The 27,828-nt window shown below is 46.2% G+C and overlaps 1 protein-coding gene across 1 annotated transcript in view; it reads right to left on the bottom strand.

Annotated features, from left to right (window-relative positions):
* kcnq3 (potassium voltage-gated channel, KQT-like subfamily, member 3) overlaps positions 1-27,828 on the bottom strand; it is a 471,023-nt gene that overhangs the window by 331,943 nt on the left and 111,252 nt on the right. The window lies entirely within an intron of this gene.

The raw sequence follows: 27,828 nt of genomic DNA on the forward strand, positions 1-27,828 counted from the left end.
TGTACCTCAAGTATAGGTTTATAGTATTATCTTTGAGCATTTTAAGGCGATATGTTGTAGTTTCTCTTGGTAAACAGCTTCTGGCACCAGCAAAACTGCTGCTCCAGTGTCCACCTCCATTTTCACCAGTTGGCCATCCAGTAAAGGAGTGACGCAGGAATCGTTTGTTGTGACCTCAATGGCCAGTACATTGAACGACAGTTTGTCATCTGGCTGTGACTCTGGTCCTTTCTCGTGCCCTTTTTGTATCATGTGGTCCTTTTCCCTCCATCTGGTGTTCCATTGAATACACATGGGGTGGGATTCTCCGGCCCCCCTCCGGCGCGGGGTGGAGAATTGTTGGCGGGCAGCGTGAATCCCGCCCCGCTGCCCTGACGCTGGCTACCAGATTCTCCGGCGCCGGTTTTTCAGCGGGGGCAGGAATCGCGTTGCGCGGGCGGGGGCCGTGGCAGCAGCCCCCCGGTGATTCTCCACCCCGTGATGGGCCGAATGGCCATCCATTTTCGGTCAGACCCACCGGCCTATATTACACCAGGTCTGTAGTGGCGGGACTTGGCTCTGCGAGTGGCCTGCGGACTCCTCTCGGGTCGCGGGGGGATCTGGCCCTGGGAGGGGGGGCCCCACGGTGGCCTGGCCGGCGATCAGGGCCAACTGATCCGCGGGCAGGCCTGTGCCGTGGGGGCACTCTTTCCCTCCGCGCCAGCCGGTGTAAAGGTCGCCATGGAAGACGCGGAGAAGAACCCCCTGCGCATGCGCTGGGATGACGCTGGTGCATTAAGAAAAACAACCAGAATCTAATGTTTAAGATAAGGAACAACTGTTAAGTGTGTAAACTTGCTGACACCAGTAATAAGATGAGAGAACTGACTTATAAATTAAGAAAGCTAGAAGGTGACGCGGTTACAATATGACATACACCATTTTGACGTTAAAAGCTTTTAGAAAATGGCCGAGCCAGATAAGGATAGAGCCGAAGGGGGTAACCTGAACATGTCATTAGTCTAACCCAAAGATGACCCGGGTTGAGTCTGAAAAATCATTAAGAAAAGACATAAATCTGAAAGAATACTGACAGAAACAAACAAATTTATTACCTGTCAAGCAAAGCAAGCAAGTTCAAAGTAACTGCGCGCTGGTGGAATGAAGCCACGCTGTTGCAAAGGTGCCACGCTTCTAACCGATATAAAACTAGCCTTCAACTGTTAGGCGCAAGAAGGGTGTCATTTGTAAACGTCAGACTGAAAAAATTGCTATAAAAACCCTGAAAAGTGAGCAGACACCCCACTTCTTCCTCAGTAATGGGACAAGCAGCATCTGAAGACCGAGCAGAGAATCGAACAGAAGATCAAAAGTTTAAGAAAACTGATTGTCAAGATAGACTTGAAAGTCTACAATTGGTCCGAACAAGAAAAGATCTTTTTTACCTTTCTGTAAAAGTCGTTTTTACCTTTTAAACTTGAAAATAAAGTTAAGTTCAAATTGATAACCTGAAAGAGTGGTTATTATTATCTTTAGAAAGTTTACTTAACTTAGCCAGACGGACCCGTGTGTAAGCTACCAAGTGGTAAGTAAATAAAATTCTTCTATGAGTTATGCCGGGGGATAACTTGAAACACTAGTTTGACCCGAATAGCATCCACGTAAGTCTGCATAGGAGTCAGGGAGTGAGAATCCCTGCTCACCATTTAGAATATCGTGACCCTTTTTGGTATAGGGAGAATTCGAAAAATAGTGGTGCGGTTAAAACTACAAGTCCCACAGCACAAAATTTTTAACAGTCAAAGATTTTAGCACTACCTCACTTCATTTTTCAAACAACATACCCCTGAGCTCTGCCTATTTCCTTCCAAGTCTTGGAACACACCCAGCTCTAAACTCTTATTGCAGGGTACTCACTACTTACAGTCCACACTATTCTGTTCCACATCTTTCCAGGCAGGGCACACGGCGAGCTTATTTTTAAAGTTGCTTCCTCCAAAATCTACATTTAAATTTCAGTTCCTTCGATGGCTGCTACTTGACTTGAGGATTGAAATGAAATGAAAATGAAAATCACTTATTGTCACGAGTAGGCTTCAATGAAGTTACTGTGAAAAGCCCCTAGTCGCCACATTCCGGCGCCTGTCCGGGGAGGCTGGTACGGGAATCGAACAGTGCTGCTGGTATGCTTTAAAAGCCAGCTATTTAGCCAAGTGAGCTAAACCAGCCCCTATTGTGAGATTATGAGAATGATCTGATGTTGCATTGATCCTGGTGACATCAGTCATTTGTGGTTGATGTGACTCCTCTTTGATTCCTTGGTGCTCCTCTTCTGGAGTTATTTCAGGTTGATTTGCTTCCTCGTTGATCTCTTGGTGATCCTCTTCTGGAGTGTACGTAGTCAAGATTTCAGTTTCCTGTGGTTGTCAAGAGTGATGAGGTTTTAATTGATGCGGTCTCACTGGACTCTGTTACTGACAAAGTGTTACTTTGATTGTTGAGTGCTTCTGTACAGGTGAGCTGAGATCTATCCGTCTCGCTGTGACTTTGCACATCGTGTATGCTGATTGTGATCACATTGTCGCTATTCTCACATATTCTCATTGCCTTCTTGTTGATTAAATTAGCTGAGTACACTTTCATAGTCTTCATTTTGTTGTTTTAATGAACTGGGTAGAGTCGTGTTGAGCTTTTCAACTGTGTTGCTGATCATCATAACCAAACAACTCAGCCATGCCTGAGTCGTATTCTTTGATAAAGAAATCATCTTCTGTGGTTTTGGATTTGTTTTTGTGCTCTTCCCTTTCAATTAACAAATCTTCTTCTTTGGCTTCGGATTTGTTATTGAGCTCTTCACATTTTATGAACAAATCAGGGGCTGTTTAGCACACTGGGCTAAATCGCTGGCTTTGAAAGCAGACCAAGGCAGGCCAGCAGCACGGTTTGATTCCCGTAACAGCCTCCCCGAACAGGCGCCGGAATGTGGCGACAAGGGGCTTTTCACAGTAACTTAATTGAAGCCTACTTGTGACAATAAGCGATTTTCATTTCATTTTCATCTTCATCAGTTTTGGATTTGTTAATTTGCTCTTCACTTTTTATGCTGCAAATTGCTAGTTCCATGGTGCTGCGAAAGTTACTTTCAACTTTTTGTTGAAGTTCAGGCATTGTTGTGCCTTTTGAGGTTAAAGTTTTGGGTTTTATACCTTGAAGACTCTTTATTGTGATTTGTGGGCATTTCTCCTTTAAGTGCGTGTGATGGGAGTTTTCTGACATCATGACGCTCGTGACATCTTGCATATTAATCGATTGAGCATGCGCAAATCGATCATCGGGCATTGTGTGCTTTTTCTTCAACTGCGCATGCGCAGCTTGCGCATGCGTAGTTCGATCTTCGATGGGTGCACGATCTTTTTCCAACTGCGCATGCTCGGCTTGGGCATGTGCAGAATGATCTTCGCCCAATGCGTCTTTTCTCAACTGCGCCTGCGCGGCTTCGGTTTCCTGCGTATGCACAGAATGGAAACACAGGATGCAATTCTCCACCCTCATTGCGCTCTCGCTTGAACAAAAAAAGCCGGTGAACAGCAGGAGAGGCCGAAAACAAGAACCACGCCAGTTGCCAAACAATTTGCTTTGCAACCAGCTCGCACCCATCTGTGAAATCGGTATTTTGCCGTAGAGTGGTATGAAACCAATTATCACCACTTAAGCCCCATTTCCATACAATTAACGAGAGTCACCCAATAGCCAATGGCCTCCCGTCATTCAGCGGCCTCCCCAGCAAGTGCTCATGCTGGCGCCGATTAGCATGCCATTTGAAAAACGTGAACCTGGAGAACGGACCTCTGTGGGAGCAGAGGAGCGGAGCAGCCATCTTTGCTCACAGGCAAACGGCCCTGTATATTCAAGGACAGCAGTTGCTGTTTTGCCTTCGCGAAGACTTCATCCTGAGGTGTCTGCCATGACCACCTTTGATGTTTTTTCAGTCACATTTTGGGCGGAATTTGACAGAAACATTTCTGGGTTCATTTGTGGTGGGTTTTTCAGGTGGTTTCCTGTCTGTTCTACCAGCGAGTTCCCCACCACACCGCTGCATATTTTTGGTGATGGAGGCAGCCCACCAGAGAGATCTACCGACTTCATCCACAAATTTGTGGATAACTGTGATCCAACGAAAGCAGTACATTCATTCCCCAACCGGAAGCCATGGTTTATCGGGAGATTGACTCCATACTGAAGGACAGGTCTGAGGAGTTCAACTCAGGCAACCCTGACCTCCACAGGAAATCCAGGTATGACCTCTGTAAAGCCATCCGGGATGCCAAGAGAGAATATCAGACCAAGCTAGAGTCACAAACAAGCGTTACAGACTCTTGTCAGTTTTGGCAAGGCCTAAACAACATAACAGGCTATAAAGCAAAGCCGAGCAGTATCTCCAGCAGCAGCGCACCCCTCAATGGATTCAATACATTCGATGCTTGGTTCAAGCAGGAAACCATCAATCCGCTGTCGACTGCCCAAGCAGCCCAAAACACACATACCCACCATTACAGCTTTTGAAGTCAGATCAGCCTTCCTGAAAGAGAGTCCTCAGAAGGCAACGGGTCCGAACGGGATCCTTGGTCGTGCACTCAGAGCCTGCGCGGACCAGCTGGCAGATGTGTTCACGGACATAGTCAACCTGTCCTTACTCCACTCCGAGGTCCTCACCTGTACAAGAAGACCACCATCATACCAGTGCCAAAGAAGAACCAGGCAACGTGCCTCAATGACGATCATCTGGTGACCCTGACATCAATCGTAATGAAGTGCTTCGAGAGGTTGGTCATGAAGCGCATCAACTCCATTCTCCCAGAACGCCTTGATCCACTGCAATTCGCATACTGCTGCAACTGGTCCACAGCAGACACCATCTCCCTGGCCCTACACTCATCCCTGGAGCAATCCCTGGAGCATCTCGACAACAAGGACTCTGACATCAGGCTCCTATTTATTGACTACAGGTCCGCCTTCAACACCATAATCCCAGCCAAGCTCATATCAAAGCTCCAAAACCTAGGGCTTGGCTCCTCACTCTGCAACTGGATCCTCGATTTTCTGACCCACAGACCACAATCAGTAAGAATAAACAACAATACCTCCTCCACGATAGTCCTCAATACTGGGCCCCCCTGCTATACTTCCTATACACACACGACTGCGTGACAAAATTTAGTTCCAAATCCATCGACAAGTTTGCTGATACATGACCATAATGGGTCGGATCGTGAACAACGCCGAGTCAGAATGGTCATGTGAGTGACCCTTTCAGAAATGTTTTTGTCTTATCACATGGCTTCAGTGATGTCATTGTGTAGGTGGAGCTGGGCTGTGGATCTGAGTTTTATTTACGCTTTGAGTTTGAATTGGTTTGTACAGCACAGGTTGGAAAGAATTTTTTTTTTCTTTATCTGCTTTTTAAAAGCTGTTTCCAGACTGCTTGATAACTTGAAAAGAAATAATTGTCCCCTGGACGAAATTCAAACCTGCTGTTTTGGAAAGGACTCAGGAGCATCCAAACCAGGTCTTGAGTGCTGTGTGCTGGGCCACACCCTTGAAAAGGGTTTTCTGGTTTGTGGGATCTTGTTATTAAATTGGAACAGCTTAAGGGGCAAATTTATTAAAGGTTATACATGAAGTACTGTAGCTGTGTGGGGTATTCATGTTGGTAGTTGATAAAAATGCTTACTGTGCGTGTTTATAAAAATGTTAATTAAATTCGTAGAATAAACTTTGTTTTTGATTAAAAGTACTTAAGGCTTTTGTTGAATAACACCTGAAGAGTAGGCCCTTGTGCTCCTCGTAACCAAAATAAATAAACAGTTGTAGGTCAGGTGAATTCCATGATATGCTTTGGAGTTTTCTGAACCCTGGTCCATAACAGAATACAAGAGGGAGATAGAGAACCTGGTGGAGTGATGCAACAACAATCTTTCCCTCAATGCCAGCAAAACTAAAGAGCTGGTCATTGACTTCAGGAAGCAATGTACTGTACACACCCCTGTCTGCATCAATGGGGCCGAGGTGGAGATGGTTGACAGCTTCAAATTCCTGGTTGTGCCTTGGTTGGGCAGCACGGTAGCATTGTGGATAGCACAATTGCTTCACAGCTCCAGGGTCCCAGGTTTGATTCCGGCTTGGGTCACTGTCTGTGTGGAGTCTGCACATCCTCACCGTGTGTGCGTGGGTTTCCTCCCACAGTCCAAAGATGTGCAGGTTAGGTGGATTGCCCATTATAAATTGACCTTAGTGTCCAAAATTGCCCTTAGTGCTGGTTGGGGTTACTGGGTTATGGGGATAGGGTGGAGGTGTTGACCTTGGGTAGGATACTCTTTCCAGGAGCCGGTGCAGACTCGATGGGTCGAAAGGCCTCCTTCTGCACTGTAAATTCTATGATAAATCACCAGAAATCTATTCTGGTCCACCCACGTCGACGCTACCACCAAGAAAGCACAAAAGTGCCTATACTTCCTCAGGAAACTAAGGAAATTCGGCATGCCCACATTAACTCTTACCAACTTTTACAGATGCGCCATAGAACGCATCCTATCTGGCTACATCAGAGCCTGGTATGGCAACTGCTTGGCCCAGGACCGCAAGAAACTTCAGAGAGTCGGGAACACCGCACAGTCCATCACACGAACCTGCCTCCCATCCATTGACTCCATCTACAACTCCCGCTGCAGGGGAAAGCGGGCAGCATAATCAAAGATCCCTCCCAGCTGGCTGACTCACTCTTCCAACTTCTTCCATCGGGCAGGAAATACAAAAGTTAGAGAACGCGCACGAACAGATTCAAAAACAGCTACTTCCCCCACTGTTACCAGACTCCTAAATGGCCCTCTTATGAACTGACCTGATTAATACTACACTCCTGTATGCTTCACCCAAAGCCGGTGCCTATGTATTTACATTGTATACCTTGTGTCGCCCTATTATGTATTTTCTTTTTCTTTTATTTTCTTATCGTGTACTTAAAGATCTGTTTGAGCTGCTCGCAGAAAAACCGCGGTACATGTGACCATAAACAAATGCAAAATCCAAATCCCTGCCATTGTCAACGATATTTCCTGGTGATAATACCCCTCATCACCGGGAAACCTGTGCGCCAGCATGGGACTGGAATTTCCCACCACCGTGAATAGCCGACAAATCCTGCCTTGGAATGTTGTCAACACTGGGGAGCTGAACTCAGAGTTCGGGCCGCCATTTTGGAAGGGTGCCCCGAACTCTATGTGAGCTTGTGCGTCCTCCACACCACCCACACATAAGCAATATCACTCCCCACACACATGAGTACTACCTAACATGCCCCCAAGAGCATCTGGGCACCAGCCTGACACTGCCAAGGTGCCTTGATGCCATCTAGCAGGGACACTGCCAGGCTGGCACTATCAAGGTGCCAAGCTGCCATTTTTTGTGCGCCAGTGATCAGGCTGGTGGGGGTGCCCTGCACGGGTATGGGAGGTGCAGAGCGGCTTGGTGACTCCTTTATAGTGAGGTGGGGCTTGAGAAGGTATAGGGGTCGCATTTGGGATTTGAGAGATCGGGGCGATATTTGTAAATGTCATCCCGACCTCTCACTGCAGTGAGGGGCTCCAGCAAATGGAACTCGCTGGAAACGGGGCTAAGTGCATGGTAGCACAGTGGTTTATACTGTTGCTTCACAGCGCCAGGGTCCCAGGTTCGATTCCAAGCTTGGGTCAATGTCTGTGTGGAGTCTGCACGTTCTCCCTGTGTTTGTGTGGGTTTCCTCTGGGTGCTCCGGTTTCCTCCCACAAGTCCCAAAAGACGTGCTGTCAGGTAATTTGGACGTTCTGAATTTTCCCTTTGTGTTCCCGAACAGGCGCCGTACTGTGGGGAGTAGGGGCTTTTCACAATAACTTTATTGCAGTGTTATTGTAAGTCTACTTGTGATAATAAAGATTATTACTATTATTATTAAGTGCGACCTCGTCGGGGAATGCCGTGCTGAGGCCCCCGATGTATCCGGATGGGCCTTAGCTAGCAGGGTTTTTCTTGGCACTCCGAGTGCTGGTAAACACCCAGCTAATCTTGTGCTGCTGGACTCTGCATTTGGATAGATTGTGCCCTCTATCTTTGAAACCAAAGGTACATTATTCCTTTCCATGCACCATTCCAGCAAATGTATGTCGCATGATTCACATGGTGAAATACGAAGGATTTCTTCTACAATACCATTAGCCCACCTTCTCCCTTACAGCACTGCACTGCTCAGACATGGACCAAACCTTCTTCCCTCAACTATCCTTGCTGTTCATCCAAACTGTTTGAGTTGTCGAATATAATAAAATCTTCATGCCATTCATTCTGAACTTGTTTTCCACAGTGCTAAACCCTCATATCCCATTGCTCTGGTGCCAATGAAATGATAATGCATGGTTTATTCTCTTTCTCCCACAATATATTCCAGGATATGCTTGCTGAGACATGACTGGAGAAAGTGAAGCTATTTTTATTGGAGCACGGTCCCTGTAAATAGATTCAGGGTTTCATTCTAACCATCGACGCATCCATTTATAGTGATTCCTTTTGATTGAAACAAAGATAAGGCGGCAAACGTTTTACTGGAAAGTTGTTACTAAATGGATGCTATTATGGATCACAGGAAATAGAAGTGCCTCCAGAAACTTGCTTAATATGTAATTAAGCAGCTGTCTATTTAATTTTGCATTAAATTGCAGCCATCTGACAACCAAATGAATGGGAAGAAACTATTATCGATGGCACTCTCCATTAAGAAGTGCAAGATCTGGACTTTCTAATGACAGGACTATAATGTTCTTTTTTGAATAATATACCATGTGATACCAATGAGCTATTTATTATAATTACTGGATAGCACGCCCATTATAATCAGCACTGTAAGATTTCACTAAGCGAAGAGCTGAAAAAAATGAAGTGCCCAACAATTTGCAAGTAATATTTGCATAATTTCCCTCTCTACCTCCAATTTACCCACATCTCTTTGTAATTCCCCACCCTCATCGTGGCTTGTTTGCTATTGTCTGATGCTTTCCAGCCTGATGGCGTTTTTCCTTGCACATTTTTCTAGCAGTGGTTGTAAGTTTGTGTAAACCTCCAATGGGTGGCCTTCCTAATGCCTACCTAGCCGCACCCTATCATTCTGAAATTTTACCAGGAACGGGGATGGCATCGGGTAGCCTGCCTGCCCTTCAGGCTATTGAGGCCCTAAATTAATGGCCTGGAGCTCTCTTCAGGTGGAAACTCTTATTAAGAAAGGAAAAAAGGTCTCACTTTAAAGCAGTTAACCCAGATCCGATCCGAATGTTAATTTGCTGAAGGGCAGCTGTTGGGATCATGAGCAGGCTCCCCCTAATCATTTAGACCATTGGGGGTGCAGGGACCGTGGTGTGCCGAGATATCCAGCCCTTGATCCCGACAACCTTCTCCAACACATGAGTCTCGGACATCTCTGCACTCTCTAATTCTGGCATCTTACACATCCCCAAATTCAATTATTCCACCATTAAAGGCTGCGCTGCCAACTGTGTTGACCCTTAGCTTCATAGTTCCTTCTCTGAGTCTCCCTATCTTTCTCTCCTTATTTACAGTGGTCCTTAAAATGAATCACACTCATGTTAAACTCCTTGTGATGTGTTGTGATGTTAAAGATGTTGTATAAATGCACTCCTCTTGGACTCCCTGGTGGAGAGTGGTGAAATACCACTATCACTACCAATACCACTATTGGGCAGCACGGTAGCATGATGGTTAGCATAAATGCTTCACAGCTCCAGGGTCCCAGGTTCGATTCCCGGCTGGGTAACTGTCTGTGTGGAGTCTGCACGTCCTCCCCGTGTGTGCGTGGGTTTCCTCCGGGTGCTCCGGTTTCCTCCCACAGTCCAAAGATGTGCAGGTTAGGTGGATTGGCCATGCTAAATTGCCCGTAGTGTCCTAAAAAGTAAGGTTAAGGGGGGGTTGTTGGGTTACGGGTATAGGGTGGATACGTGGATTTGAGTAGGGTGATCATTGCTCGGCACAACATCGAGGGCCGAAGGGCCTGTTCTGTGCTGTACTGTTCTATGTTCTATGTTCTGTGTTCTAAATACGCGCTAATCTCTGACCTCCCTCTGATAGGTTATGGTGCCGGGGTTCCCGTTTTTAAAGAGCAGTAGCAATTCAAGCTGGTGTGACATCGTGTGGGTAGTTAGGAAAATACAAGACCGGAGTTTGCATTCTGACATCTGCTGATGATCTAATAATGCATGTAAATCAGGCTTGCTCCTTTCCTGGGTGTCAATCTGATTGTGTCATTGAGGGGAGCTGGGAATATCACAAACCTAAATCTAGCCGGTGCGAATCCCGATTCTGGACTCTTGGGAGATTTAGTGGCCATGGGCTGGATTCTCCGAACCCCAACGCCGAAATTGCATCCCATCCGGGGGGCGGAGAATACAGTTCCATGCTTGGATTCGGGACCGAGGCGGTCCCTCGATTCTCCGGCACCCGAAGAGCGGCGTACTTTGGGAATACGCTGCGCCGCAAATCCCCTACTTGCGGCCATTGCCAGAGGCCCGCCCCACTATTCTCCGCCTCTGACCAGCTGAATTCCCGACAGCATGGGCCACTCATGGTCCTGCCGTTTGAGATAACTGCATGGTTGGGGCGGGCCAATCGGAGGGCGGATGGGAGGTCTCTTACGGGACCGGTGTATTTTTGAGCGGGTGATCCAGGTCAGGCGCGCGGCTGATCGGGGGCGGAGGGTGGAGTTTATGGGGGTGCTCCTGTTTAATTTTATAAATTGGGCTGCCCTTTTGAAAGTTTAAGTAGCTGGCGGATTGGGCTGTGATGCTGTGGGATCCTCCCCTTAACTTTCTTTCCCCAAAGTGTTAAAACATATCCCGGATCAGCCTCCCCGAACAGGCGCCGGAATGTGGTGACTAGGGGCTTTTCACAGTAACTTCATTTGAAGCCGACTTGCGACAATAAGCGATTTTCATTTTCATTTCATTTTTCACATATGGCGGACAAAACCACTAGATCAGCCCTTGGGGCTGCACTCTGCTTCTGCTGCCCGACCTGGCACTCTGAAATAAAATGCCCAATTTTTCAAAACCAAGGTGACTTCTTCAAAACAGCTCAGCGTTTGCCCTCTCCACAGACTCTGCTCCATCTCCATGTGGTGCCACAGACCGGGGGCATTGCCATTTCTGCCCCATACCTGTTGTTGCCTTTGTGTGGACTGATCACCTACTCCTCTGCCACCAAACCCCACCCCACCCCACCCCCCCTCCAACAGGATGCAGCAACACTTGCTGCTAATTGCACCAAAACACTGCCGAGTATTTTCAAATGTTCCATAACTTTTATTTACCTGCAGTCAGGGTGCCTGACATTTAGAGAGTGTTATTGCATGAGCCATCTTGTTGATTGATAATTATTCTTCCGAAGAAAAGAGTGGAGACCTCAGGCATTGCCAGGACCAGGGTTGTCCACTTCTGTGTGTCAACCATTGCATCAGCCAGGTGGACCGTGTGCCGTCAGGATTGCACACTTTCCAGATGTACTGGAGCTGGCAGGGGATGTAGCTGCATGAACACATCTGACTGTAAGGGGTCGCGTGAGTCTTGGCAGTGGCTGTCTCTGGGGGAGCAAGGGAAGCGAACAACTTAAATTCTATCCCTTTCTGTTTTACTTGCATCATGAGTATCCAAATAATTGAACATCTTCTTTATTATTTGTATCCTTCTACTGAATTTAACCAATATAATGGCTTGTATATATAAAACATTCATGTTTCTGAAGCACAACCTTGTTTTAGAAAAGGACACTTTTAATAGAAAGTTCTGCACCAATGATTCAGCAAGTAATCATAATTTATCAACGTGTAGGAGGCCATTACCAGTGCTAACTGTTTGGGTCATACAGCCCATTATAACGTCTGTGGGTCGATGTAAATACATTGCAGTCACCTGGATTTCATCACGACATCTATCTGTTCCATTTGAGCAGAGATGCTGGACCTTCAGGTTTGAATACCAATACTTCCTTAAAACTGAAGGACTCTTTGCCAATCCCATTTTAATACCAAGTCTTATCTCAGAATACGTAATCTAAATTACTAAATGAAGTACAGCAACATTTTAGGACAATGTATGGGTCGGATCTTGGCACATAATTTCAATGATATTTTCATTTAATAAAAACATTGCTGAGCTCACTGCAGGTAGAGGTAATGCAATTTCTGTCACACTATCAAGCAGCAACATCCATAACATAGAAACTATCAACAAAAAGAACTATACTGGCAGTAAAATAACAAGGAGTAGCAAATTCAGAAGCTATACCTCCCGGTTAGTGATCATTCTAATCCACCTTGCTGAGGGTGGCACAGTAGCACGGTGATTAGCACCGCTGTCTCACAGCGCCAAGGACCCAGCTTCAATTCTAGCCTGGTGTGACTGTCTGCTTGGAGTTTGCACATTCTCCCCGTGTCGGAGTATGTTTCTTCCGGGTGCTCCGGTTTCCTCCCACAGTGTGCAGGTTAGGTGGGATTACAGGATTACGGGGATAGGGTGGGTGAGTGGGCCTAGGTAGAGTGCACTTTCAGAGGGTTGGTGCAGACTGAATGGCCTCCTATTGCACTGTAGGGTTTCTATGGATTCTAAATGCACAATTTTTATATCCCCTTTAAGATATAGTAAACTTTGTAACTGAGTTTGTACACCACGCATACAGTACATTAATGCCATCCATTCAATACAGGAATTCGATCAAAGGCACCACCTGTAGCAATGGGGAAACCGACAACGGCAACAGACTCTTGCAGAAGTGCAAAAGCTCCAAGAAGTGATACACAGCACAATACAGGTCGCATTGAGTGTTCTAATATGGAACTGAGCTGAACTAGACAAACAAGAACAAGAGCGGGCTGTAGGATGTGTCAGATATCAAAGGTATACCATGTGGATATGCCACAATGCCATCCATTTGCTGCTCCATTTGAGCCAAAGTTCAGATGCACCTGCCACTGACTGACGAGCCTTGGGAATTACACTTTCGCAGATATTTGTGCTGTATTTGACATGAAAACCTCCAGCCAAAATCTGTAATTTGCACAGCATTGCTACGATCCATCAAGCTGACTGTTTACCTTAAGATTTATGCTTCTCATTTCTTTAATTCTAATGTGGGATGCCAGTTTGCTCCCCACAGATATGTCAAGGGAATGGTTGATCCTTGATTTAAAAATGTCCAATGACTTCAACATATTGCAATACAAGTCATGAATAAGGCTTTAAGCTCATGGGAGGCTGGGGGGGGGGGGGGGGGGGGGGGGGGGGGGGGGGAGCGTTGGGCGGAGAGGATTGGCTGTTGTGTGGATTCAGCTGAAGAGAGATTCTCAACGGGAACAGTTGAGGAAATAGAACAGTATAACAATGTGATAAAGACAAGCAGAGTGGGAAACGAACAGAAAGTTTAATGGTAATAGTGCGTCAGTGAGTAAGATCCATGCAGAGAAAGGTAGTTAAAAAAATTAAACACTTTATCTGAATGCATGCAGCATCTGCAATAAGACAGATAAACTAATGGAACAGATAGAGAGAAATGGTTTAGATCTACTCGCCATTACAGAGGCATGGCTAAAAGATGATCAAGGTTGGGAAATACATATTCCAAGGTAAATGTTTATAAAGTTGCCAAAAATAGTAGTAAGTCTGAGGATTGGAAGTGCTTTTGAAAGGGCTACACAAGTGAATAAAAATAATAACAGATTGTAAGAGCTTTTACAAGTGTGTAAAATTGAGTGTAGCTAAAATAAGCATCAGTCCCTTAGAGGCAGACACAGGGAAAGTATCATGGGGAAGGGAGACATGGCAGAGACATGGAACAAGTATTTTGTGTCTGTTTTCCAGAAATGGAGGGTAACCAAGGGGCTAATAAGAGTAAGGAAATTGAGGTAATTAATATCAGCAGAGAAAAAGCACTGGAGAGACTGCAAGGTATGAAATCTGGCAAATATCTAGAACCCGATGGTCCACATTTAGGGTTCTAAAAATGACAGCTGCAGGGAAAGTGTGATTTCCCAAAATTCCCGCGATTCTAGAACTGTCCCAATAGATTTGAAGTTAGCAAATGTAACACCACTATTCAAGAAATAAGGGAGAGAGAAAACAGGTTCCTACAGGCAAGTTAGCCTGACATCAGTCATTGGCATGGATGTAGGGCAGCACGGTAGCACAAGTGGCTAGCACTGTGGCTTCAAAGAGGCAGGGTCCCAGGTTCTATTTCCCCGCTGCGTCACTGTCTGTGCGGAGTTCTGCACGCTCTCCCATGTCTGCGTAGGTTTCCTCCAGATGCTCCGATTTCCTCCCACAGTCCAAAGACATGCAGGTTAGGCGGATTGGCCATGATAAATTGCCCTTAGTGATAAAAAAAAAGGTTAGGAGGGGTCATTGTGTTACGGGGTAGAGTGGAAGTGAGGGCTTAAGTGGGTTGTTGCAGGCTCGATGGGCTGAATGACCTCCTTCTGCACTGTATGTTCTACGTTCTTAACAATGCACTTAGAAAATCACAGTATGATCAGACAAAGTCAACATGATTTTACAAAGGTAAATCCTGTTTGGCAAATTAATTAGTTTTTTTGAGAATGCAACTAGGAGCGGAGATAAAGGAACATCAATAAATGTAGCATACTTGGATTTCCAAAAGGCATTTGATAAAGTGCCAAACAAAAGATAAGCTTACACAAGACAAGGGCTCATGGAGTTGGAGGCAATATACTAGCACGGATAAAGGATTGGAGAATGTACAGGAAACAAAGGACAGGGATTAACATGACATTTTCAATTTGCCAGGCTGCACCGCAGCATACTATTTTTAAAAGGTGTGAAACTTAGAACATAGAACAGTACAGCACAGAACAGGCCCTTCGGCCCTCGATGTTGTGCCGAGCAATGATCACCCTACTTAAACCCACATACCCGTAACCCAACAATCCCCCCCATTAACTTTACACTATGGGCAATTTAGCATGGCCAATCCACCTAACCCGCACATCTTTGGACTGTGGGAGGAAACCGGAGCACCCGGAGGAAACCCACGCACACACGGGGAGGACGTGCAGACTCCACACAGACAGTGACCCAGCCGGGAATCGAACCTGGGGCCCTGGGGCTGTGAAGCATTGATGCTAACCACCATGCTACCGTGAGGCCCCCAATATACTTGCAGTTGTCAATGCTCAAAGAGACTTGGGCACAGTCGTAAAAGGAACACAAAGTTAGCATGCGGGTAGTACTGCAAGCAATCAAGAAGGCAAAGGGCCTGTTGGCTTTTATCACAAGGAGATTGGAGCGCACGAATAAAGAAGTCTTGCTAATTGCACAGGGCTTTGGTGAAGCCACACCTTGTGTGCCGCTTTGGTCTCCTTAATTTAAGGAAGAATATACTTGCGTTGGAGGTGGTACAGCAAAGGTAAACTCATGGACGGCACAGTGACGTAGTGGTTAGCACTGCTGCCTCACAGCACCGAGGACCTGGGTTCGATCCCGGTCCTGGGTCACTGTTTGTGTGGAGTTTGCATATTCTTCTCGTGTCTGCATGGGCCTCACCCCCACAACCTAAAGATGCGCAGGGTAGGTGGATTGGCCACACTAAATTGTCCCTAAATTGGAATTTATTTTTAAAAAAGCAAAAGTAAACTCGATTGGTTCCTGGGATGAGAGGGTTGTCCTATAATAGAGGCTGAGTAAGTTGCGTTTATATTCTCTAGAGTTCCAAAGAACAAGAGGTGGTCTCACCGAGACATGCAAGATTCTAAAGAGTCTTGACAGGATAAATGCTGATATATTGTTTCCTCTGATTGAGAAATTTAGAAAATGGGCCACAGTTTCTGGAAAAGAGGGCGATTATTTAGAACTGGGATGAGGAGAAATTGCTTCAACCAAAGGCTTGCAAATCATTGGAATTCTCTATGCCATTCTCTGTGCCAGAGGGTTGTGGATGGTCCATCATTCAATATATTTAAAGGTTAGGTGGATAGAATTGTGTTCTTGCAAGGAACATGCGATGTGGAGAGCAAACAGGGAAGTGGATCATATTGAATGGCACTGCAGGTTCGACAGGCTTCATGGTCTACTTCTACTCCTATTGCTTCTGTTAAGTTTGATAACTTGTGTCCAGATGGACTGTTCCTGGAAGAAGTCTTTTTCTTTGGCGATCATTCATTAATGAGTATGATTGTCCACCTCAGAAGCTCAAGGGTTTTCGGAAGGCTGATGAGCCGGTTCTATAGCCACATCTTCAACCGCACACTTGGCAGGTATTTCCGGGAGGTGGGCTCGGTCCTGCCACTCTAGATTGTTGGTATTCCTTTCTCAGGCTCCATTTCTCAGCCTCCTCTTGCTGTCAGGTGTCCTCGAAGAATAGTGTCACTGCAACCAGATGGTTCCAAGACAATAGGAAGACATTGCCCTCTAAACCAGGAATGTGGGATCCAAAGAGTGGGCACCAATCAGACAACCACCAATCAAGAACAAAGCTTTGATAAAGAGTCGTCCAGACCTGAAACGTTAGCTCCCTTCTCTCTTCACAGATGCTGTCAGATCTGCTGAGATTGTTCAGTATTTTCTGCCTTTAATTAATTGAATTGGCTGCCTACCAGTTACAGGTGAGCAGCTCTGACACCACCTCACCCATTTCCAACTCGAGAAAAATTCCTCGTCTACCTGTCTCTGAGCCCATCCCCACTGGAGCCTGAAAATTCAGTCCTAAACTTAGTTTTTAAAATCAAGAAAGCATTTAACCGAGCATTAAAAGGAGAGCTTGCTGTAGAAATAATGCAACAAACTTCAATGGTAATAGTTATCTGAGAAAAAAGATATTCAAATGGCCATTCTCAGCATTTTAACTTATTCAAGATTCAATGCTTATTAAAGATTTATAAGATCTAATCTTACCAACTCTTGGGATTAAATCAATTAGATAGCACAGACAGAAAGTCACGTGGTTTGTGAAAATATCAGTTTTTCCACTGGGAGGTGTTCACTTTAATGAAGGTGCTGAGTCTGCAAACAATCCGAGTTCAACAGACATATTTTCGAAAAGCTTTCTGCAGGATCGAACATGGAAGAGTCCATTTTCGAACAAGTAAAATCAAGCTTCAACCCATGTTATAACAGAGACAAAATAGAATCATAGAATGGAGATGGTCAATCGGCTTGTCAGATTTGTGCCTTCAGTATCATCACCAACAGGAATTCAATTTTGATTCTTTTACACTTTGAGTGAAGCCTGTGCTCATGTAGAATGTTTACAACAGGTCCGATACAGTTTGATGTGAAATGACGTACCCTCTACCCTGCACAACGTGCTCATTCCTAACTTCAGAGCAATGGCCATTTACTGCTATTGTAGCAGTTTCCATTTCCTACACAAGCTGTCCGTGTGCCCTCTTTGAGTAATTACTAATTAAAGCCACAGAGAGAATAGTTTTGAAATAAAGTCACGTGCTTTAAAGTTGGGCTATGACTGGTCAAATCTATTTACCACAGGACATACAGACAGCAGAGTGTGACACCTTTAATCTGAGTGTCCCTTTATTATTACACTTGCACATTAATAGAGTATAACATAATGAGAAGTCATTGTTTTATATGATGCAGCTAAATCACATTAAGAGGTAGTTTAACACCACTAATGATATACAGATGGAAGTCTATCTGAAAATAGCTCACAACGTAGCACAATAGACTCTGAAAGTACTTTATTGGCTATAAAGTAATCCTGATGTTATGAAACTCAAAATATAAATATAACTTCTATAATTCTGATAAAAAATAGATGTCAATGAATAAATCCATTAAAGTCAACTTGAATTTTAAATAGTAACAAAATTGATGTTCAAATTATGGCACAAATCTGGAAATACTACTAATCATTTCATAAAAGGCATAATATTCATAATAAATCTGTCTAAACTCCACAGGTTTTACCTAAAATATGAAAACCTCATTAAGCTAATTTCTGCTCATTAAATAATTAATGCCAGAAAAGGGAACACAACCTTAGCTACCTAAACTTACTCAGTGCTTATCAAAGATGTTCCACTTGTGAATGAATGTAGCAAACTGGATATTTGAAAGTTCATACGGAGGTCTGACATTTTTTTCTGACTCGTACCGAAGCAGGGTCACTAGAATAATATAAGGGGGCTGGAGTTTTGCGGAGTGAGACCCGAGTATTAACTTTAAGTAAGATGGACGGAACCCAGATGTGGAAGTGTCACCCTTGATTATTGTCAACATGAGGAAGGGAGTGTGATTCACAAAGGTGGCAAGCCTGAACTCAGCAGGGCCATTTGAACTCAGTTCTGAATTCAAACAGACCCCATTTTATCCCGCAGTGTTAAGACCCTTGCAATTTAAACCATGGGCAGACCTCAAGAGCCATGTGGGGATGAAAAGATAATTTTCGAACAATCTAATACAGCATTCACTCTAACACACTTGGTGACTAATACACAAATTGATGGAGTAGATGTAAACACTCTTAAAGGGCTGATAACGTCTGTATAACTGTCATGATCTCAAGTTTTTATTTTAAATTCCCTGATTTTTAACTTTAAAATACAGGCTGAAGCTTTCACAGAGTAAAATCAAATCCATCTGAAGGGCTGCTCTATTGACAGATCAGTTGCTGCAGGTTAGAAGATAAACAGCAGCATGTGGAAGGAAATTTGTCCTCTGCCCGGGGGGGATGGCGAGGCCGAACCTGGGGGGGGGGCACACTCACCTGGGGCCGATGTAATACCACACCTCACACACACGCTGGCGTTCAACGCACACCACACCCCCGCATGCTTCAGACAGAGCACAAAGGCAGCTTCTGTACGTGTGAAAGTGATTTTAATAACAAACAGTCCATACACGTGCCCTAGCCCCTATAACTCATCTGTGCCCTGCACCCGTGCCAACTTACTCAGTATCCAATTGTTTGGCCTTACGAGCCCTTTGACTACGTCTAGGTGGTTCCCCAGGACCTGTGATTCCTGCCCTGTGACTCGGGATCCCTTTGGCGGCCGTTTCCTGGGTCAGTCCGGCATGGATGGGCCAGGCTGCGGCTCGGGCGACTGGGATGGTAAGCTGCCAGCCTGTTCTGCCCGTTGCCCACCAGATGCACCTGGGATGGAATGCGGCGGTGGGGGGGGGGGGGGGAGAAGAGTGTCCGATGTGCCGCTGTGTTCTGGGACCTCCCCTACAGGGGAACCCGGAACAGGCCCCAGTACTTCCTCCTCCCTCGGGGTGCCTGATGGCCCCCGGGCCTCTACATGGGTCGGGGATGCAAACGGACCGACCATCCAAAGCCCCCCCCAACACCTGGCGCTGCCAGTCCTGGAGGCCCACCCTCGTATCGACAAGGGTCTGCAAGTTTGCAGCCATGGAGCTCAGGGAGTCGGCCGTCCTGTCTGTGTCTGGGCGATGCCGGACAGCACCTGGGCAATGGCACCGATGCCCTCAGCAATGGCCTGTTGAGACTGGGCCACTGCCTGCTGAGACTGGGCCACTGCCTGCTGAGACTGGGCCACGGGGTTGAGCGCCTCTGCGATCTGCTTCTGGCTCATGGCTTCCTGTGAGAGGGCAGCCATGTCTGGGCTACAGACGCCGCCTGCACGGAAAGCCCCAGGCCTTGCATACTGCTCCACATGTCTGACACCGTCACCCCCATTGCCTCCATCGCTGACGCCACCCGTGCGGTGTCGGCCTGGGTGACGCGCATGACCGGCACCACTCCCTGCTCCTGCATGCGGATGGACTCCTCCACCTGCGTCTGCAGCTGCCGTCATCTCCTTCGATCGTCCCTGGTTCCGTGACAGCATTGGGTCTATTGGTGGGTGTGATAACTTCAGGAACCCGGGACCCGTCTGGGCGGCCGATGGTTGCTGGGGCCCTCCTGCCCTCCGACCGCCCGGCTGCTCCTACCTCCACCTGCTGTACCGGTACGGCTGTGTTGTGCGCACCGGAAGCCTCATCGCTAAAGTGCCCAACTGAGGTGAGTGTCTCTGCGATGGTGGAGGGTGTTGAAGATAGCAGTGGCGTTGTGTCGTGATCATCATCCGACCCAGAGTCCATGATCCCCTGGGGTGGCAGTTCCTGTCCACCCGTCCACTGTGTGTCAGTGTCCTGTGTGTAGGTGTCCTGTGTGTAGGTGTCCTGGTTAGGGATACCCCGAGTAGGGATGCCCCGAGTAGGGATGCCCCGAGTAGGGATGCCCCGGGTAGGGGTGTCCTGGCTCAGCTGCGACGGGGGCATGTGGCTGCCCCCCTCGTCGCTGGAAGTCGCACGCCTGCGCCGCCGCACTCGCACGAGACTAGGGCATTGTCTCCATGTTGCTCCGGGCCTGTCCCTGTCTCGTGAGCACCCAGGGGTGGCATGGGGTGGTTGGCATCCACGGGGACAGGTGCCTCGACGTTTGGTCCTGCAATACACAATACAACATGCATGGTTAGACACACAGGCGGTCATCGGGGGGGAATGGGGGAAAGGGGGAGATGGAGTATATGGGGGAAGGCAAACGGGCCGTGGGGGGGTCTCACTTGGTGGTGCGCCCCGACCTCTGCATCGGCAATCTCCAGGTCCTCGGGTCCGCCTGCCAGTTTCAGGGCCCTCTCCTCATGAACGGCGAGTGGTCTCTCATCAGCTATGCCCCCTCCGGTCCTCTCACGCTCCCTGTTGCGCTTCTCCTGTAGGGGGTGGGCAGGTGGGTGGCAGGGATAAAGGGCAACAGTGTTAGGCAGGGCAGCGGTTGTGCGTATATTGGCAGAGGTGTGCAGCACATTAGGGTTAGGGTTAATTGCACCTGGGGGTGTGCTGCACATCGGTGGGGAGGGGGGTTACTCACCATGGCTGCCCTGACAAGGTCATTCACTGGGTGCCAGTCCTTTGTGTCACAGCCACAGCGCTGACGGCCTCTGCCACCTCCCTCCACAGGCGCCGGCTGAGGCAAGGAGCAACCCTGCAGTTGTGTCCGGGGTACAGTACCTCCATCCTCGGCTCTACTGCATCCAGGAGCGCCTCAATGTAGCGCTCCTGGAACCTCAGAGCTGTGCGGCGAGCGGCCATCTTGTTGGGTCTCCGGGGGGGGGGGGGGCGCAACTTTTGTGCTGCGACACCGCACGTCCGCGGCGGGTGATGCCGTCGCGAATGGTGTCACGCTACTAGCCCATTCCGGGCCGGATAATTTGCGCCGTTTGGGTGGGCCCGACGCCGGACTGATGCATGCCGTTTTTGGCGCCGTGTTCCGGCGATAGCGCCGATTACGGGAGAATCCCGCCCCTCGAGTATTTTTCAAATACATCTCTCTTAGAGTTTGCAGCTGATACTCAACCGGAATCCACTTACCATAATTTACAAAAAAACTATACGAAGACCTTAGCAACAGGAAAAGCCGTTCTTTTTTCTCAAACTTTTACATTCATTTCTCCACATTCTTTCAGGCCATTCTCTCGCTATGCAGCATTACTGTAACCAACTCCCATTCGTAGCATTCAAAAAAAAAAATCTCTGGCTATAATATTAATAATAGTAAATCCTATATGCCAACCATACTGATCATGAAGGCCCAAAATGAACCCCCGTTGTGTGCAAAGGGAGACAACCTCAGCTGCATGCTGGTGGAGCTGATTTTTGTATTGGGTAAGAGGACAAAAATCAACCAGAACGCCATTTCCTAACCACACATCTTTGTGCATCAAAACATTGTCTCCTTTATGATGTGCCCACTCACTTTCTAGGTTCACACATGAAATCATCCAATGCATGAGCAATGATCATGAAGTATTGCAAAACACCTCCAAAGTCAAACAGTGTAAATTTGATATCAAATGTACATTATGGTTGAACTGGGATATATTTTCAGAGTCAGAGAAATAAGAGACCATGCAATAGGCTAACAGAAAGCAGTCGAACCTCTATTCTACAACTGACTATTTCCTACTCAAATTGATTAATCGCGCTCCCTTCTGATCCTAAGGTATTTGTAGAATGGATTCCACTTCTTTGCTAATTTTCTCCTCCACCACACTCTGTTCCAGAGACATTTACCCAGAATTTGCCAAAGCAAAAGCGTACCTTTTGTGTTCGCCATTATGCTGCCACACAGATTCCAGCAAATGACCATGCAGGTGACCAATGCCATTACTTACTGTACGATGTAACTACCTGGAACTATCACTCCATCATTGTCCCTTACCTAAACAGCTAGATGACAATTACAATAACCCCATTGCCATTAAAAATCACTGGCAATCACAAATTTACTGCAATTAGACCATTTTTCCAATGTTGCAACTTAGAAAATAGTGGTTTAGAAGACCTGTCAGTGACAGGATTTATGAACTTACATTGAGGAGGCCACACATACACTTTTGTTTATTGACCCTAATTAGTATGTAATGAATATTGTTAAAAACCGATTTAAGCAACCCAGGTCTTTCCCCTAAATCAATACAAAACTGTCAATTTGGGAAGTAGCCTATTTCTTTGTGAGCTCCGTGGATCCAAACAAAACCCTGATCACAGACAGTGATGTTTATGCCAGATGCTGAGGTACCAAGTTGGCATTGCTGGGGTTGGGCCCGAGTTGTACTTGTCCATTAGAGGGGGGTGAGGGGAGGGGTTTCTAGGTGGGAGGGTGAAGTGTGTTCCAGAGAGTGGGTGGGGGCTGAAAAGGAGGGGGAGTACAGACATCATGGCTGCAGGTCAAAATAGTGTCCCGATCTATGAGGAGTGGTTCCTGTGAGCTGGCCAGTGTGGCCTTGGTGGGAAGAAACACCCTGAGGCCCAAATATCACACAGAGTACCGGTGAATAGCTGGATGAATCTCGGCGCTGTAGCCGCTGAGGAACACCCTGCTAAACATGGCCAAAGGCAGACTTTTGTTTCATGTCCCCTGAATCGCTCCCATTGTCAATACTGCTAAGAAATGATTCTTACTTACCAGTAACCTGCTCCAAAGATGTTCAGTTTGAGTTCCACCAGTTAGCTCCAGACCTCATGAGAGCAGAGGTGCAAATATGAACAGCTGGACCTCAGACTGGCCTTCAAAGGCAACCCAGAGGAATGTGCCTCAGAGGTTGGGATTTGTGTTCTGGGCTGGAGGGGTTTTCTGGAAGTTGGGCTGGTGACTCCACAATGGGTGACCCCAGAATAAGTACAGATGCTGCTGGGTGCAAAGGCAGGCTGGGCAGAAAGCCTGTTTTGGTGCACGGAGTTGAAGTTTGCAAAAAATAAATAAAACAGACCTCCAGCCATCACCACTCACATCCACACCACCACCACACACACTCCCCATGCCCCACCAATGGCAACATATACCACAAAAATACCACCGATGGCCCTTAGTACCCTTCATGTCAACCTATGCCCCTCTGCCCACCCTATGGCCCCTCATACCCTCCATGCCATCTCATGCCCCATTGTTCACCCCTATGGTCCTTTATAGCCCTAATGCTAACTAAGTGTCAACTCGTGCCATCCCATGCACCCAACCACCCTTTGTCTTTACAGCTGTCATAGCAACTCACCCAATATCCACCATGGACAGAACCCAGGTGCCATGCTGACATGAAATAATATAAAGATCTAAGTGTCTATTGCAGGCATTTAAAAAAAAGACTTGTTCATAAAATCTCATTGTGACAGTCTGTGTAGAGGTATTACGGTACTTAGTAATGCTGGAACACCATTGGTAGATAATGTATGCTTTCCATTGGTCGAGCCTGTATGCTAGCTCCGCGCTGCAAGGCGGGGTATAAGAGTCCGTGCCGCCCCAGCAGCTTTCTTTCTGTGCCTTAGCTGCTGGGGGAAACATCTAGCTTATTAAAGCCTTCAGTTGGACTACAACCTCGCCTTAGTAGTCATTGATCGTGCATCACTCATTTACTATGTTTACATTCCTTCAATTACACAAACCTGTATCAGAACGATGTTTTATTAAACTGCATAATCCCCTATAAAAACAAGCATTGCATTCACAGTCCCATTTCAAACAGTCTATACTCACATGAAGTTGCCAATCAAATTGTGAAATGGCAGGCAGGCATGCTACTATGATAATTAAACATTATGAAATTAGTCATTCAAAACTAATCCAGCAATGTTAACCCTCAAATGCATGCAAACAGACAGTGAAATAGCAAACACTTATTTTTTTTTTTTTTTTTTAAACACTCCAGATTATCTCCCCAAAGTTTTAAAGGATAGGCATTTTAAATCCCTGGCAGTTTGACAGTTGTCTTTGACATTTCATTTGACACTTTTGATAGTTTTGACCATTTCTCTTGACAGTGATTTTTTCACAATTTTGATGTTTCCTCTTGACAGCTCCAATTATTTCATGCAGTTTTTATGAACATTCATGTCCATTTTCAACAATCTCAAAGGGTACCTTAATGTTCTAAGGGCAGCTTACCTCTGAAAGGATAGCTTACCTCTCCCAAAGGTGTCCTGGAACCATATCCAAACAGGTGCCCTACCTCAGGGCACACCACTTGTCCAAATGACACCGCTAAGTTTACATCTGCTCCTCCAAGGTCTAATTTACACTTGTCATATGCCCCACTCCTGGCAGATGAAAATCAGACTTGACAGGAGGCAGCCACTCTTTTATATGAGCAGCTGCCTCCATGAAATGCACATGCACAAATCCAAACCCATTCCAGACTGTGAATCTTCCTCAGTGAACAGCAGGTCCAAATGGTCTATGCCAGACTCAAACTTCCTCCACCTCGTGCCAGTGCTAGTCCCTGTGAGGGCACAAGAAATCCAATTGACCCTTAGGCTGTACAGGCAGAGTTCTCATCATGCACAGCTCCTTAGCTAGCAGCTGGAAAGGGTCTTGCAAAATCAATTCCAATAAATTTCCAATTTGCTCCTAATTTGCAAAACAAGAAATTAATTCCTTGTTACGGAGCTTTGCCTGTTACTCAATCCATTTGTATTCATCAGCAGCCAGAAAATGGAGCTCAGTTTAAACGTTGGCTGGCATATATCTGATGGACCTCCAAGCCACATAGCCTGACCAAGATCTCCACCAGGATTGACAGCAACAGCTGAGGATGTTTGGAGAAATGCTTACACTTCTACATTAAATCCTGTCTTGAAGAGATGCCGAACTACCTGCGCAAAAACAGCCAATCAAAAAGGAACTTGAATGTTCCTCGTTCACCAAGAAAAGCTGGTTAGCCTAGACTATAGGATAATTGTGACATTTCTCGAACATAAGCTAGTCACAGAACAATAATCAAAATTGACATCTGTAATATATAAAAAGCTAGAAGTCTCGCAAAGTGGCAGATGAAATAAGTAGTACATTAAACTTCCTCCTCCACATGACAGTGTTATCACTGGGGTTTATCAATTACCAATAAATGTGTGTGAGTCAACATTATCAATTTCTGTGAAAGATAACTGGTACCTCACTGTTGGCATTCAAATCAGCATCACTTCCTTTCTTCAATATAGTTAGTTCATATTTAAATATATGTAAAATAGAATCATGTTTGTTAAGTTCCTTTTGATTTGACACAAGTTCCAAACCGGAACCACAAAGGTCTACTCAATGCATTTGTTTGCGACCTATCAAAGAGCATAGGTTCAACAGAAAGGAAAGAAACCCGAGAAGTGACAGTCATCCTGCTTGCAGGTAAAGTCATTTCCACAAACTCCTGTTTGTCACAGTACTGTCATGTGAGAGTACCTTTAAGAAATGGATGTTTAAGCAATGTACCTTTTAGAAAATAGTGATGTCAGAGAGTGGGTGGAGCCGAGCTTAGTTCAGCCATTTTGAGGTTAGTTCTGAGTTTTTAGTTTCAGTTTGAGACAGCAGCTTAGGTGTGACTGTGTTTTTGTGGCTGTGAGCTGCAGGAAGAAAAGCAAGGTGCTGGAGCTGAAGTCAACCAAGCTGATATATCTCTGCCATCCAACAGAAAATATATATATTAACTGTAACCTGGTGTATTACTGTTTTTGTGAAGGTGAAGTATTTTGGATGTGTAAAGGAACAGTTTGCAGGGTTGGGTAGTGTTGTATTATTTTCAGGGTGATCTTTGAAGTAAGGGGTGTTAAGAGATCCAATGTTTATTTAAAAGGTTAATTTGAGTTAATGGAATAAACATTGTTTTGTTTTAAAAACCACGTGTCCATAATTGTAATACTACACCTGGGGAACAAGCCGTGTGCTTCAAAAGCAACAATCCATTAAAGGTGGGGGTTCATTGAACTCCAGGATACATTTTGGGGTTCTGAAAACACCTCCCCCATAACATGTTTTTTGGAGATGTTGTGGTGAATTCATGGATTTGGCAGAAGGTGTTGCTGCATCCTCAGAGGGCGAGCAGAGAATTTGACAATTGGTCCACACAAAAGTTGTAATAGGCATGGAGTTGCAGTGCCCCTGGGTCTGCGGGAGAGGGCATGAGGGGATGGTGTCGTGATATTGTCACCAGATTAGTAATCCAGAGATCCAGAGTACTCTGGGGTCCCAGGTTCAAATCCCGCCACTGTAGATAGTGAAATCTGAATTCAATAAAAATCTGGAATTAAAAGTCTAATCATGACCATGAAACCATTGTCAACTGTCATAAAAATCTATCTGATATACTAATGTCCTTTAGGGAAGGAAATCTGCCACCCTTGCCTGGTCTGGCCTATATGTGAATCCAAACCCACAGCAATGTGGTTGACTCTTAACTTTCCCTCAAGGACAATTAGGGATGGGCAGTGTCATGTTAACCACACTCAAGATACCACGGGCTGCAACTGGGTGCAGCTATGATTGAAATAGACTCCAGACCTGAAGTTAGTTCAATTTGATTTATTGAACCTGTCACACAGTTAGCACAGTTCTCTGTGAGTTTGACTCTCTGCTAACCTAAGTGTGGTTACTCTGTCTGACTGAACCAGACTAGCTCTTAGCCACGTGCTGGAGGGGTTATGTGATATATACACCGGACTCAGTCTGTAGATTTCCCCAGTGGAAAGAGGCAGAGTGTGAGTGTCTAGTGCCTTTTATAGTGGGAAACCACCCCCAAGTGTTCTGCCTGCTGGTTGGTTATGTCCTGTTCTCTGTATTCATTAGCTGCCTGTATCTCATTATGTGCATGTCTGCATATTATGACAGGCAGTAAGTGCTGGAACAGCCTGTAATGCCCATGTTCCATGAACGAATACAAAAAGAATATCAGGGAGGTGGAAGAGGGGCTCCAGAAAGGGCAAAGTCTGAGTGGTGCCCTCTGCGAAGTTGGAGTTGGACTCAGTTACAGGAGGGTGTCTGGCAGACCTGCCAATGCACCCAATATCTCGTGTGCATTCTCATCAGTATTCTTCTGTATGCTGTCCAATTTAAATCTTCATCTGAGTCCCCATTGGCAGAACTCACCCTGTATATTGCTAAAGCACAAACTATCCTCTGCCTCTAGTGTAGCTGCAGCCCACAACCTGACCAGTGACTTGCCAGATGCAGACCCTGACTCTATATTAGTCTCGGAGCTCTGGGAATGTCCGGTCTAGTTGTAGGCCCTCTTTATCAGTGCTGTGGTGTTTCTCTGTCCTCCTCCTCTTGGAGCTGCTGCAGCTGGTAAGGTTGTCGTTCTTGGGCAGATGGAAGCAGGAACTCAAAGGGAAAGCTTAGCACGAGGGCAGGAAGCTGAAGTGGAAAACAACCTCGGACACACCCATACCTACTGTCACAGCTTCCAAAGTCAGATCGGCCGTCTTGAAAGTGAACCGTCGGAAAGTGACGGGTTCTATCGGGGTTCCTGAT

The sequence above is a fragment of the Scyliorhinus canicula genome, chromosome 10 (genome assembly GCF_902713615.1).
Source record: "Scyliorhinus canicula chromosome 10, sScyCan1.1, whole genome shotgun sequence".
In the NCBI taxonomy this organism is placed as follows: domain Eukaryota; kingdom Metazoa; phylum Chordata; class Chondrichthyes; order Carcharhiniformes; family Scyliorhinidae; genus Scyliorhinus; species Scyliorhinus canicula.